General features: G+C 46.4%; 1 protein-coding gene across 2 annotated transcripts in view; it reads left to right on the top strand.

Annotated features, from left to right (window-relative positions):
* The first annotated feature begins 9,381 nt into the window (after window positions 1–9,381).
* SLC35A3 (solute carrier family 35 member A3) overlaps window positions 9,382–13,372 on the top strand; it is a 47,430-nt gene continuing 43,439 nt past the window's right edge. Inside the window, exon 1 of one of the 2 annotated variants that reach the window (XM_066597238.1) lies at window positions 9,382–9,445. The gene's annotated coding sequence lies outside the window, so the exon portion shown is untranslated. Of the gene's footprint in view, window positions 9,462–13,372 lie in introns of both variants that reach the window. The other variant, XM_066597239.1, reaches the window with a different exon arrangement.

Below are 13,372 nucleotides of genomic sequence, written 5' to 3'. Positions count from 1 at the left end.
CCCGCAGCTGATTTCAGAAGATACAGTGCTCACCTCTGAATTCTTCGGCTGTCAGTGTACTCCTTCAACCCGCGGCAGGGGCGTAACTATAGAGGATACAGGGGATGCGGTTGCACCTGGGCCTAGGAGCCTTAGGGGGCCCATAAGGCTTCTCTTCTCCATATAGGTAACCCAGTAGCAAGCACCAACAGTACAGATGGCACGCTACCTATTAACATAATGCACCATGGGATCTTATTTTACTCACTCTTACAACGGTGATTAGGGGTTCGCGTATGTTCACATGGTGCAGAATTTTTGGCAGCTAATCCCCAGTGCCCAATCCGCATCAGAATCCATGCCATTTCTGTCTGCCTGCAGCCATTTGGATCTACACAGGGTAACATAATATGTAAGGCTGAAAAAAGACATATGTCCATCCAGCCAATTACCGCCCAATGATACCCCCTATTACTCATGATAACACTACACCTGGCAGAAATCTGAAAGGTTCGCGCTATCAGTAATTTTGTAATATCTTTGTAATAGTGCTTTCATTAGGCCTCGTTCACACGGCCGACAAAGTCACGTGATTTTGTAGCATTGCTACAAGTCACATGTATAAGAAGCCCATGCTTTCCTATGGGTTACTTCATACATGCGATATTTTGTAGCATGCGACAACCCGATACAAAAACCTTGCTGGTCCGGCGATATGCACGCGACTCATGAGGTTTTTTAGCCCTATGAAACCATCCTCTCTGTTGCATCGCATGAAAATGCGTTTTTCGTGTGGTGCGAAGCAACTTTGACAGTAGGAAATCCCTACTTAAGCCCTAACTGCAGGCAAAAATAAAAAAAATACACATGCATCACCTCTTCCCCACTGCCAGCCCACAGCTTCTCCTCGGGTCCCCGACACTGATCATCTTCTTCTCTTCTGGCCGGGGATTCAAAAATCCCCGCCTCCTGGAAGCACTGGCTGTGATTGGCTGACAGTTAGCCAATCACAGCCTGAACTCGATCAATGGCTGTGATTGGTTCAAGAAGAAGATAATCAGTGCCGGGGACCCGGGGAGAAGATGCGGCTGGGTTGACACCGTGGGAGAGGTGATGCATGTTTTTTTTTTTTTCTTCTTCAGCCAGCGCTTATTTTCGTGGAAGGGCTTATATTTCAAGCCTCCCCGAAAATCCTCGCATGTGGTGCTACAAAGTCGCAGTATGACCATGAGAAATAGCAGCGATGTGATATCGCTGCGATTTTCTCGCGGCGATGCCGTGTCGCCCGTGTGAACGAGGCCTTAATGGCAGATTTTGGTGCAGCATATTTTGCGCTGTGCATTTTGATGTGGATTTGCACCAAAATTCACATCAAAATCTGCATCATTTGGTTTGGATTTAAAAAAAATCTGTAGCAGATGTCTCCTTTCAGTTGAAGGGATGAAGTCTTCTGCGGACATGCGCCAAAATCCGTAACAATTTGTTCAACGCACTCTAATGCAGCATTATGCTTTGGGTTTAGCAATAGATTGTAAAATATTAAAGAGAATCAGTCATCTGATCAGAGATTCAGAAGTGGTCACATCCATAACGCATTAGCAAGTAAGATCCACATGGTGCCTAGCTGAGCAGAACATTGCTTTTGGCTGGGCTGATAAGTGCATTTGCATGTTTGTATGACCAAAATGCGCATTTGTCTGCTTCCACGTGTGTTACACACAAAAAAATAATAATAAAAATAAATAAATCACAAAATCACATTAATTTTGTGTGTATATGTGCAGCGAATGCGCAGGTTTTCTGCATATGTCATGCGCAATTACTAAGCCCATTAATTTCAATGGGCTCTTGCAGTGCGCAAATTTGCACAAGACTGGTCATATCGTGTATTTTTTACGTGATCGTACAGCTAGTGAAAAAAATGTTCTCACGTAAGTGAAACCATTGAAATCAATTGGTTCTATCCACTGCGTATTATGCGTTCAAATTTTGCACACGTAATGCGCTGCACAAATATGCTCGTTTGAACGAGCCCTTAAAGGGGTTTTCTGGGGGTAAAACATTGATTTGCCGAGGTCCAATTAGAATACACGCCTTGGTCTCTGGAAACAGGTACAGTGGCTCATCCCTATAGGTGACTGTGGTGGTGCTACAGCTCAGTTCCATTCAAGCGTAGGCAATCATCAATGTCTTACTCCTTTAGCATAGGTGGATTTGGTTAACATACAGTAAACCTTTTCTGTCTGTAAAGCTGCCTTCATATCTGCGTTGGAACCTCCATTCTGAGGTTCTGTTGTAGACCCGGCACAAAATACTGGAAGAAATAGCCCTGCATGCTGCGCTTTTTCTTCTTGTAAAATGACGGACAGTTGAATGCAAACCGAAGGGCCCCTTTATAGTCAATGGGGTTCGTTCAGTTCTGACATAAGACAGACCCGTGCGGCCGAGGGGTTCCCCCTTTCATGTTCCCCGAACGGAGCAGGAAAACGGAATCCCCAGCGCAGATGCGAAAGCAGCCTCAGTGTCTATAATCATGATCCAGTGAGATTAAATGTTGTTACACAATAACAAATCCCTGAGCAGAAGCAGTCGTTACGTATTTAAGCCTTATTCACAGACGACACCTAAAATTATACAATTACTAAAGTATTAAAAAAGGGCGAAATGTAGTAGAGCAAATTGTGTTATTTTCACAGTAAAGCAACTTTCTGGCGTGCAGGATAATGTAACGTCCAGAAGCACGTGCAAACATTTTTTGGGGGGGAGGAATCCTCATATCTCTCCGTATTCTAATGAGTCAGCCACTCCCAATGTAAATGGCTACACACATGGAGATCCAACATGGACACTCACAAAGAGACCAGTTGTCTTGGGTACATAGTTATAGCACCTAGCATGGAAAAATGTATACCCAAGCTTTTTTTCACATGTGCTGCTGCTAAACCCAATTCCTCCCTTTCTGGGTACTGGTGCATTATGTCTCCACCAGCTGCTAGTGGTGGAGACATAATTGAGCTGTGTTGAGACGCAGGTGACACCCACAGCTTTTGATTGGCTGCCCCCACAGCCCTGTCATCTCCGGGTCTTGGCTTCCATTTATAATTCGGACGTTGCTGCTGCTGTCACTGTCCCGACTCTGGAGACTATCAGCTCCCATCTGCAGTCCAGGCCCCGCTGCTGTCACTGTCCTCGGAGACTGTCAGAGCAGGAGAGCGGCGAGGTTGGTGAGTGACAGCGCAGTGGAGGACCGGAGCACATGAGCTGGGAGGCTGTCAGCACAGGAGAGAGGCGGGGGTGGTGAGGGACAGTGCAGCGGAGGACCGGAGCAGTGCAGGAGAACGACTGTCAGTGTAGGACAGCGGCGGTGAGTGGGGAGTGTAAGCAGGATCCATAGCAGGTATGTTTCCTCTGTAGGAAGTCAGGTAGCAGAGGCAGGTGATGGTAAAGCAGGGTGGTTTATTGCAAAACTCTCAGTCATAAACAAACACAGGCTTTCTCCAGCCATATAATGTCCATAAGACACACAAAATAACAGTCTTTGTAATCTTATGCAGGGATTCTCACCCAACCCTCAGCTCTCCAGGTTAACTTCACCCGGCTTTCCAGGGACTCTGCACACAGTCTGTCCTCTCTCTGGTCTGGCTGAACACAATCTGCAACAATCTCTCCCTTACTGAGCTTTCCCTGCTCCTTTTTCAATTATGTTTCAGCTGTGTTCCAGGTTCAGGTACTTCCTGGACTGGAATGTACGTGTGACCCGGACAGCCCCGGTCTCATGCAAACTCCGGAGTTATATCCTGGAGTTTAGTAATCTCTGTGGTATATACACACCATCCAGGACTTTACCCCCTACTTCACTACAGGAGTTACAGCGCAGCGGAGGACCGGAGAACATCACTGGGGAGACATCGAGACCACGAGCACAGGCGCAGCAGATGCGGGGACAGTACGAGCGGGGGCCTAGTGAGGACTCTGATAACCAGCATGGGGAGTGTCTCCTGAGTGCAACAGGTGTTCCAATCACAGCTTCAGGGTCTCAGCTAGTGGAGATAGGGAAGATGCCAGCGCAGATACAACTCTCTGACAGCAGCTGGGGTGGGAGCCCTTCAGGGACTGTGACAGCCTGCATTAGCCTATCACAACCTGTGGGTGTCACCTGGCCCTCCCCTCTCTGTCAACCCGGCTAACCCATGTCTCCACCCCTCCTTCCGGTGGAGACAAGATACACCAGTATGTGCTCTGTATGTGCTTTTTTCACTTTTCTTGCCCAGATGTAGGACTTTGCATTTCTCCTTGTTAAATAGCATTCTGTTAGTCGCCGTCCACTGTTCAAGCTTTTCTAGATCTTTTTGAATACTTGCTCTTCCCTAGTGTTAGCTATCCCTCCTAGCTTTGTGTCGTCGGCAAATTTGATCAGTTTCCCCTCAATTCGTTCCTCCAGATCATCTATAAAAATGTTGAACAACACTGAGCCTAGGACAGAGCCTTGTGGTACCCCCTTGATACATTCTTTCACTTGGATGTGCAGCCACTTATGACCACTCTTTGAGTACAATCACTTAGCCAGTTGTGAATCCACCTAACAGTTGCCTTGTCAATCCCATATTTGGTCATTTTTCAATAAGTATAGTATGAGATACTTTGTCAAATGCTTTACTGAAGTCAAGATATGACTACTGCATTTCTGTGATCAACCCAGTCCATGATTCTGTCATAGAAGGAAATTAGATTAGTCTGGTATAACTTGTTTGTTACAAAGCCATGCTGGCTAGTTGCGGATCGGTGGCATGCTGTGCAATAGTAGACTCGTATTCTGAAATAGGCTGAAGACCATCATCATTTGCTAATTATGACTGAAATCTCCAAAAATAAATCAGATCCTCTGGCTGTGAATCTTTAAGGAGTGCCACTATTGGAGAATGGTCTGAAATGATGAGGTCCTCAATATATGAATGTTTCACCGTAGGCAGGAGGGGGTCAGGGAATAAAAGATAGTCAATCCTAGACCAAGAATTGTGTGTTGTTGAGAAGGCAGTATATTCTCTACCCTCTGGATTGGCCACACGCCAAGAGTCTTGTAGGCCGGTTATGTTAATCAGCTGAAGTTAATACTGGACAGAAGTTAATACTGCAAAAAGGCACTCCCTAAGATTTTATAAGGTATTGTGTTAGCTGCCACTTTAGTACATAGTGTTTGAAAAAAAGATTTATTATCATCATTTTAGACTGTAGATAACACATAAACGATTCTAGTATCATGAGGATTAATTACAACTACATGAGCTCTCCAGCTGGTGTCGTCACACTCCCTGTGTGAAATAGTATAGTGAAGATAATACCAGTGACCCAGCCTTGGAAACTCCTTCAGGAGAGCCATAAACCTCACCCACCCTTGCTTTTCTCATCTGAAAGTAGTCAGACTTACATAGAGATAAATGTAAGGTTATGCACATGGGCAGGAGAACCGGATGTCAGCAATATAGACTAAATGGGGTACTGCTACGGAAAAGTGAGATGGAAAAAGACTTGGGGGTACTAGTGGACTGTAGACTTAAAGGGGTGGTCTCGCGAAAGCAAGTGGGGTTATATACTTCTGTACGGCCATATTAATGCACTTTGTAATGTACATCGTGCATTAAATTTGAGCCATACAGAAGTTATTCACTTACCTGCTCCGTTGCTAGCGTCCCCGTCGCCATGGATCCGTCTAATTCTGATGTCTTCTTGCTTTTTTAGACGCGCTTGCGCTGTGCGGTCTTCTGCCTGGTGAATGGGGCCGCTCGTGCCGGAGAGCTGGTCCTCGTAGCTCCGCCCCGTCACGTGTGCCGATTCCAGCCAATCAGGAGGCTGGAATCGGCAATAGACCGCACAGAGCCCACGGTGCACCATGGGAGAAGACCCGCGGTGCATCGTGGGTGAAGATCCCGGCGGCCATCTTGGTGAAGGAAGAAGAAGGAAGACGTCGCAGAGCGGGGATTCGGGTAAGTAATAAAATTTTTTTTTTTTACACATCCTTTGGGGTTGTCCTGCGCCGAACGGGGGGCCTATGGAAAAAAAAACAACCTGTTTCGGCGCGAGACAACCCCTTTAACTGGAGCAATCAATGCCAGTCAGCTGCTGCAAAAGCTAATAAAGTCTTGTGGTGCATTCAAAGAGGTATGGAGGCGAGGGAGGAGAACATTATCCTCCCACTATATAAGGCACATGTCATACTGCCTATAGTTCTGGTCACCGCTGCTCAGGAAAGATGTAGCAGTGCTTGAAGGTTCAAACAAGGGCAACAAAGGTATAAGTACATGAGGGGACAATACAAGCATCTCTCCTATGATCTGTTTATACCCAGGACTGCGAAGGTAACAAGAGGGCATCCTCTACGTCTAGAGGAAAGAAGGTTTCATCACAACACAGAAGAGGGTTCTTTACTGTAAAGGCTCATTTACAAAGGATTGAAAGATTGACAGTTCTAGCAATCATTTTGCATAAAGTGCTAATGGACACAAATGTCCATTAGCATTTTATTAGCTTTATTTGCATGTAACTGAGCCTCCAGGAGTTGCTTGCAGAAAACAGCAGGTAGTCTGAGCTCTGCAATCAGCTCCTTTAATCTTGCAAGGGCTGCCAGCTGAATACAATGTAATCAACGCTCCAGTGCAGAACACAGCCTGCAGTCTGTGTTATCTACTCTCCAGCTGAACACTGGATTTTAAACTCATCTTAAAATAATCGTTCAGCCACAGAGAGAACGATAGTAGCATTTACACACAGCGATTATCGCTAATATGCCATCGTTTGGACAAATGTTGAGCAATAATCTCGCGTGTAAATGGGGCTTCAGAGCAGTGAGACTGTGGAACTCTCTGCCTGAGGACGTGGTGATGGCAACATCAATAGAGGAGTTTAAAAGGAGACTAGATGTCTTTTTAGAGCACTATGGCATTACAGGATATAGACATTGAACAGCCAGAAGGGTTGTTAATCCGGGGATCTCCCGACTGTCGGACTTGGAGTCAGGTAGAAACTTTTCAAATGTTGATTCAGGAATTACTCTAAATGCTTTTATGGAATTTTTCCCCACAAAATGGGGTAAATTGGCTTCTGCCTAATTTTTTTTTTTTGCTTTCCTCTGGATCAACAAGGAAGGTAGGTGGAAACAGGCTGAACTGGATTGGGCTTTTAGTACTGCGTATTACCATGACACATACCGTGTGAGTGAGCCCTAACATTATTAAGTTGCCACCATAGCGCTACTTGCCAGATGGAACACAGCCTGAAGATGTTTGTAAAGAAAAGCAGAAGCTTTGTTTTGGCCGCCAGCACACAAACAGGTGGGATTGCGGCTGCAAGATTCCGCGGCGGAATCCAACCCTGTGCCGGGCCGGTGACCCCTGCGTACCTGTCAGTTGTCATTGTGTATAGGCGGCCTTCTATACTGCCGATGTGCCGGCCATCGCGCCGGCGCACATGCACAGTACAGAGTCTACACGTGCCGCTGCTAGGCGATGACATGGATCTAGCGACCCTTCTGCAATGCTAACTGCAGAAGGGCCGCAGGACAGACAGCTTCTGTGTACTTCAATGGAAGCCGACCGTGCGTAGCCCGCACTAAAATAGAGCATGCTGCAATTTTACCTGTCAGATAGGCTCACTATGGAGATCCGTCAGCAGGCTCCTGCTACCCGGCGGCGGCTCCCGCCGTCGGATATCGCAACGCCTGTGGACAGGCAGCCTAAAAGCCCTCAGTACAAGCTCCGTACCCCGATGTAGTGCCGTGCTGACAGCATATGCTCGATCAATTGATCAGCCCGATCCCGAGCGTCAGACCCCGGCCGATCAATAATTGATGACCTATCCTGAGGACAGGTCATTAGTCGTACTTCCCTGAAAACCCCTTTAAGAAATGAAAGCTGTTGCTACGGGTAACAAAGACAGTTTTGTTTCTATGACAAGTTTTTCTTTTAGACACTATTGCTAAAAGAAGCTTTATTTTATTGTAGTAGCCAAACTGCATCACGACTAGCCCGCTACGTGTGAGCGCGGAAATAAGCGTATGTCCAAGCGTTACATATGTCCAAATACGAGGTGATATACTGGTGCGTTGTATGGTCTTGGAATATACAAAGGGGACCACAGCAATGAGCTCAGCACCGCACTGTTATGGAAGTCGTCCAAAATAAAAAGCTGTTGCCCATAGCAACCAATCACAGTGCTGCTTTTATTTTACCTCAGCAGCTTGAGAAATGAAAGCTGTGCTGTGATTGGTTGCTATGTATTATACTGCTGAGGTAAAATAAAAGCTGCGCTGTGATTGGTTGTTATATATTATACTGCTGAGGTAAAATAAAAGCTGCGCTGTGATTGGTTGTTATATATTATACTGCTGAGGTAAAATAAAAGCTGCGCTGTGATTGGTTGTTATATATTATACTGCTGAGGTAAAATAAATGCTGCGCTGTGATTGGTTGTAATTAGAGACGAGCGAGCGTACTCGGCCACGCCCCTTTTTCGCCCAAGTACCGCGATTTTCGAGTACTTCCGTACTCGGGCGAAAAGATTCAGGGGGGCGCCGTGGGTGAATGGGGGGTTGCAGCGGGGAGTGGGGGGGAGGGGGAGAGGGCTCCCCCCTGTTCCCTGCTGCTACCCCCCGTGCCACCATGCCTCCCCCCGCCCCCTGAATCTTTTCACCCGAGTACTGAAGTACTCGAAAATGGCGGTGCTCGATCGAGTAATTACTCGAAACGAGTACGTTCGCTCATCTCTAGTTGTAATATATTATACTGCTGAGGTAAAATAAATGCTGCGCTGTGATTGGTTGCTAATGTCTTATACTGCTGAGGTAAAATGAAAGCTGCGCTGTGATTGGTTGTTATATATTATACTGCTGAGGTAAAATGAAAGCTGCACTGTGATTGGTTGCTATGTCATACTGCTGAGGTAAAATGAAAGCTGCACTGTGATTGGTTGCTATGTCATACTGCTGAGGTAAAATGAAAGCTGCGCTGTGATTGGTTGCTATTGGCAACAAAAATTACAGGGAAAGTTGGTGAGTTTTCGATTTTTAATTCCGCCCGGTGCTGAAGAACGCTCATGCTAAATGTCACTCAAATCGGACAGAGCTGTGGATTTGTATCTGACACAAACAGACAGACTTTAGGTTCTCTATATAATATATTCAGTATATCATGTCCCAGTGATGTCAGTATCCGCACTGGTCCCACGACCTGCTACACCCTGCCAAACGTGTGGGCGCTCCCCGTGGAGCCATGGTGTGACTGACGTGTCCCTGTACACTACCATCACATTCCTCCCTCCACACCTTATCAATATATTATCAGAAAAGGCGGGCTGCGTCCGTGAGGCGGCGGGGGCGTGGCCGGTGACGGCAGCCTGTGTGACCAGGAGGCGGGGCCGGATCCCGGAAGTGCAGTGTGAATGTGTCAGTGAGGCTGCTGGAGCGGTGAGGAGAGCTGTGAGTACACTGGGAGGTATGGAGGCTGTCTCCTGCCTCTGCTTTACTACTACTAGCTGTAGCCATGTGCGCTGTATGTATACTATGATGTAGCTGAGTCTCCACTAATAACTGGAGTAGCAGTAAGGAGAGTGCAGTGTGTTCTGTGGCTGCTCACCCTCCTGTGTACAGTGTTGGGTTTATGGTCCTCTGTTACCGGACTCTATGGTGTAACACAAATAGTCCTTATTTCCTGCTAAGTGACATTTTAATGCATAAGGCAAAAAAAGTGTTGTTTTTTTTTGTTTTGTTTTTTTCCCCTCTTTTCTTTTTTTTTTTCCATATTAATTTGTGGGAAAACTTGAAAAATGTGGAAATGTATTGAGAAAAAATAAGACTGCCATGCCGTGTCCGTTTTATAGTTATGTGGAAAGTAAGTGGCTCCGCAGAAGTCGCCCGCTACCGCTGGGGACAGCTCGTTAGGCCGCTCTCGCACGTCCGGATGTGAATTGCGTATTCTGCGAGCGTATGATCAGGGGGCAATTAAATGCGTTGACTTACACGGTTCCGATCACGTTAGCGGGGCGGAATGGTGAAATCTGCGAAAATAAAGCGCAGCATGACCTGGTTTACCGTGGATGCACTTGGTGTATAGCGAGGGACTGATACATCGGCGGCGCTCCTGACCATGAGCGTTCTGTAGAAAGATACAAATGTAGCAGCGCTGACCGTGGCCTGGAGTTCTGATGCCTGACTGCCTGTGATCTCATGGACAAACTATGGCGCTGCATTCACACGGCGAGCGCGGTTTAGCCCGGTGAAAAACTTGACCGTTCTCCGTACAATTTTATTTTATTTGCTCTGTACTTCCGGGTTCTTTTTATACGTGGTTGTCATAGTAACGTGCATTAAAAACTGATCGGAATGACATGCAGCGTGCGTGACGTGCGATTCCAATCGTTTTTTATTTTTTTATACTCCCATGAAAAATAACGGGTGAACAAGAATCACAAAAATAGGGCAGCAGGGATTTTTCAAACTCAGTATCGGGCCGAGAGAAGACATTTTTTTTCTGTGCGTGAATTAACCCCTTCACATGAACGGGTCATTTTTCCGTATGAGTTCTGTCCATCCCTGAATCGCATGAAATTCCCACGGGTAAACGGTCCTTGTGATTCCACCTCCTCTACATGGGACTATTACTGGGCCCAGACGTTCTTACAGTCGGGCCGTGGACAAATGATCAGCCAGCATGTGACGGAACGCTTATCGGCTGGTTCTGGTGTTTAGGTTGGCATGAAGACGCGCACTCATCCACTGCACGTCTCGCCAATCAATGATGGATGGCAGCAAACGGCGTCTCTGACTACCTAATGTGCGCTGAGCCTTACGGCTTCTTTACACTGTTACTCCCTGCAATATTTTTTAAATTTTTTTTTTTTTTTTTTTTTTTTTTTTTTTTTTTACCCCGAAAGGCAATAGGGCTTTCTAATGTTAGACACATTGTATCGCACGGAAATCACAAGTTTGTGCTTTGCGATGCGATAAAAATGAGGCTTCATGGGAAACCATGGGAGCTAAAAACACAGAAACACAGAGCGCCGCAATTTTGTTTTCCTTTTCTCGCAACATCACATGAGTGAAAACATCACAAATGTGAAGGAAACCATTGAAAATCACCGGTTTCATAATTGTCACTAACCCCTGTAACATCCCATTCTTGGTGCTGGACTCCACCACGGATGTCACCTGCAGTATTACTGCCCGCTGTAGCCCAAGGGGGACCCTACGTGCCTCCACAAAGGTACGCAGCCATGGCTGTCTCCATCAAGGTGGGGCGCTAGTCATCATTATGGTCCTACTAGGAGTTGGCTGCTGCAGGTCTCGATGGCTTTTCATGTATCCCCAGATTTCAGCACACTGACCCAATGTGTGACACACCGGCCGCTGTATGAAGGAGCGTCTGTAATTCACGTATGCATCCGCTCTTGGGTACTGAAGGTCCAGTGGGGGGTATTTTAATTTCTGAACCCCTTCCCAGCTGGACCTTTTAGCAAAACTAATGGCGGTATGTGGGGTGTTAAGTGCAGGAGCTGCCGTAGGATTTGGGAGATGGCTCCTCCTCGGATTTCAATAGGTTCATTCCTGTTACTCGTTTATGTGCGTGCGGAAAAGAAAACGCAGCGGGCTCTATTTTTGTGCCCCCTTGCTCACCGAGGGCCCCATAGAAGTCACAATTCCTATGTAATTGCACGATATACTGCATGTTTTAGCGGGGGCAAAAGAACACATCTGGTACCTAGCCTTTTAAATCCCTTGTGAAATGGTCCTAAGGGAGCAAAAGGTGTAGTAATATGTGCAAAAGCTGATTCTGCACCTCAGAACTAGACTCTGGGCTGGGCCCCAATGCCAAATGTCACCTTAACCAACATTTACAGGAATCGACTGATGATTGTTTTTGGGACATCACAATGGATGATTAGTAAATAATAGGATTTTTGTTGATCTTCGCCTTTTGTTAGCACTGAGCAGTATGATTGTGTAGAGTTCATTTACACGCAAAGATGATCGGCAGAAACTGACAGTTTTGAGCGATCATTTTGCATAGGTACTAAAGAGCTAATCAGCCCATAAGTAGCTTAATTTGCATGTATTTAGAGAACAGCGGAGGGTCTGTTCTCTAAATACATCACTATTCTCCCGTGAGCAGCAGCTTGCCTACAATGTTATCAGCGCTGCCTAGGAGAACACAGCAACGACGGATCTTATGCTAAGCTGAACTCGGCGATTGACGAGTGCATGGTAAGTGCATGATGGGCGCACATTGACACGCAACGGCTATAGCTCAAAAACTGTCGTTTAGACGAATTTTGAGCGATAATTGTTGCGTGTAAATCAGCATTTAGAGACAAGCGGGTTATGGCAATAAGTGTAATTGGGGCATATACAGTCGTAGTGCCTAGGGCAGGGTAACTAGGACCCTACATATGTCTCATTAGTGTGGATTAATAGTAGGATGTATCCCGGAGCGGACCCCTCGCCCTCTGGCTTAGTGAGCTGTACAATGTCCACTGCCCGCATACATGACACCACTTCTGTGCCAGGGCATGGGAGTTCTGTGTGCTTACAGGCTGCTGCCGCTCATTAACTGTCTGTGTGCCTGTGGTCAGTCTGCAGCCCTACAGATCCCAAGGCTTGCTAGGTCAGATAAGGTGGCAGCACTTCAGTCCCAGTAGTCAGTGCCACCCCCCCCCCCTAGTTACAATGTATATACAATGTATACAGGGTCTACAGAGGGGCCCAGCAAACACAATGTATATGCATATCAGTAGTGGAACCTCTTTGTATTCTGCACATACATTGTGTCTTGTGGTCTTATCTTTTTATGTAGGCATTGTATGCAACCATCTGGTTATTTGTGTGCGTTAACCCCTTAAGAACAGGCTCACAGGAGGGTAATTTCATTGTGCATTACTCACAGGCAATGTATGCATGCAAAATACATGGTGAACGGAGTCAGTGACAGTACGTTGTTCTTCATTGCTCCACTTGTGTATTTTCAATGCATATAATACGTGCGTGAAAAAGAACGCAGGGTGTTCTATTTTACCGCGTATTATGCGCTATAGAGCCCTATTCTCTATGGGTGCGTAATAAACGCTTACAGACGCAATTACATCGCACATCTGCGGCCTTCATACCCAACGCCGCTAAGCGGGAAACTTAAAAAAATGAAACAAGGAAGACTGCATGACAACGAGCGTGAAATATACACACATGCGCAGTCAAACATCGCTGCGATACGTCAGCTCACACAGCGGTAAAACGCACATGTGAGCCCGGCCTTAGGATGCAGGGGTTTTTTGTTTTCCATTTTCGTTTTTTCCTCCCCACTTTTATCCACCAACGTAGATGTCTGCGACTTGTTTTTTGTGGGCCGAGTTATGT

Source organism: Eleutherodactylus coqui, chromosome 3 (assembly GCF_035609145.1).
Source record: "Eleutherodactylus coqui strain aEleCoq1 chromosome 3, aEleCoq1.hap1, whole genome shotgun sequence".
In the NCBI taxonomy this organism is placed as follows: Eukaryota; Metazoa; Chordata; class Amphibia; order Anura; family Eleutherodactylidae; genus Eleutherodactylus; species Eleutherodactylus coqui.
This window is presented reverse-complemented; position numbering and strand designations above follow the sequence as displayed.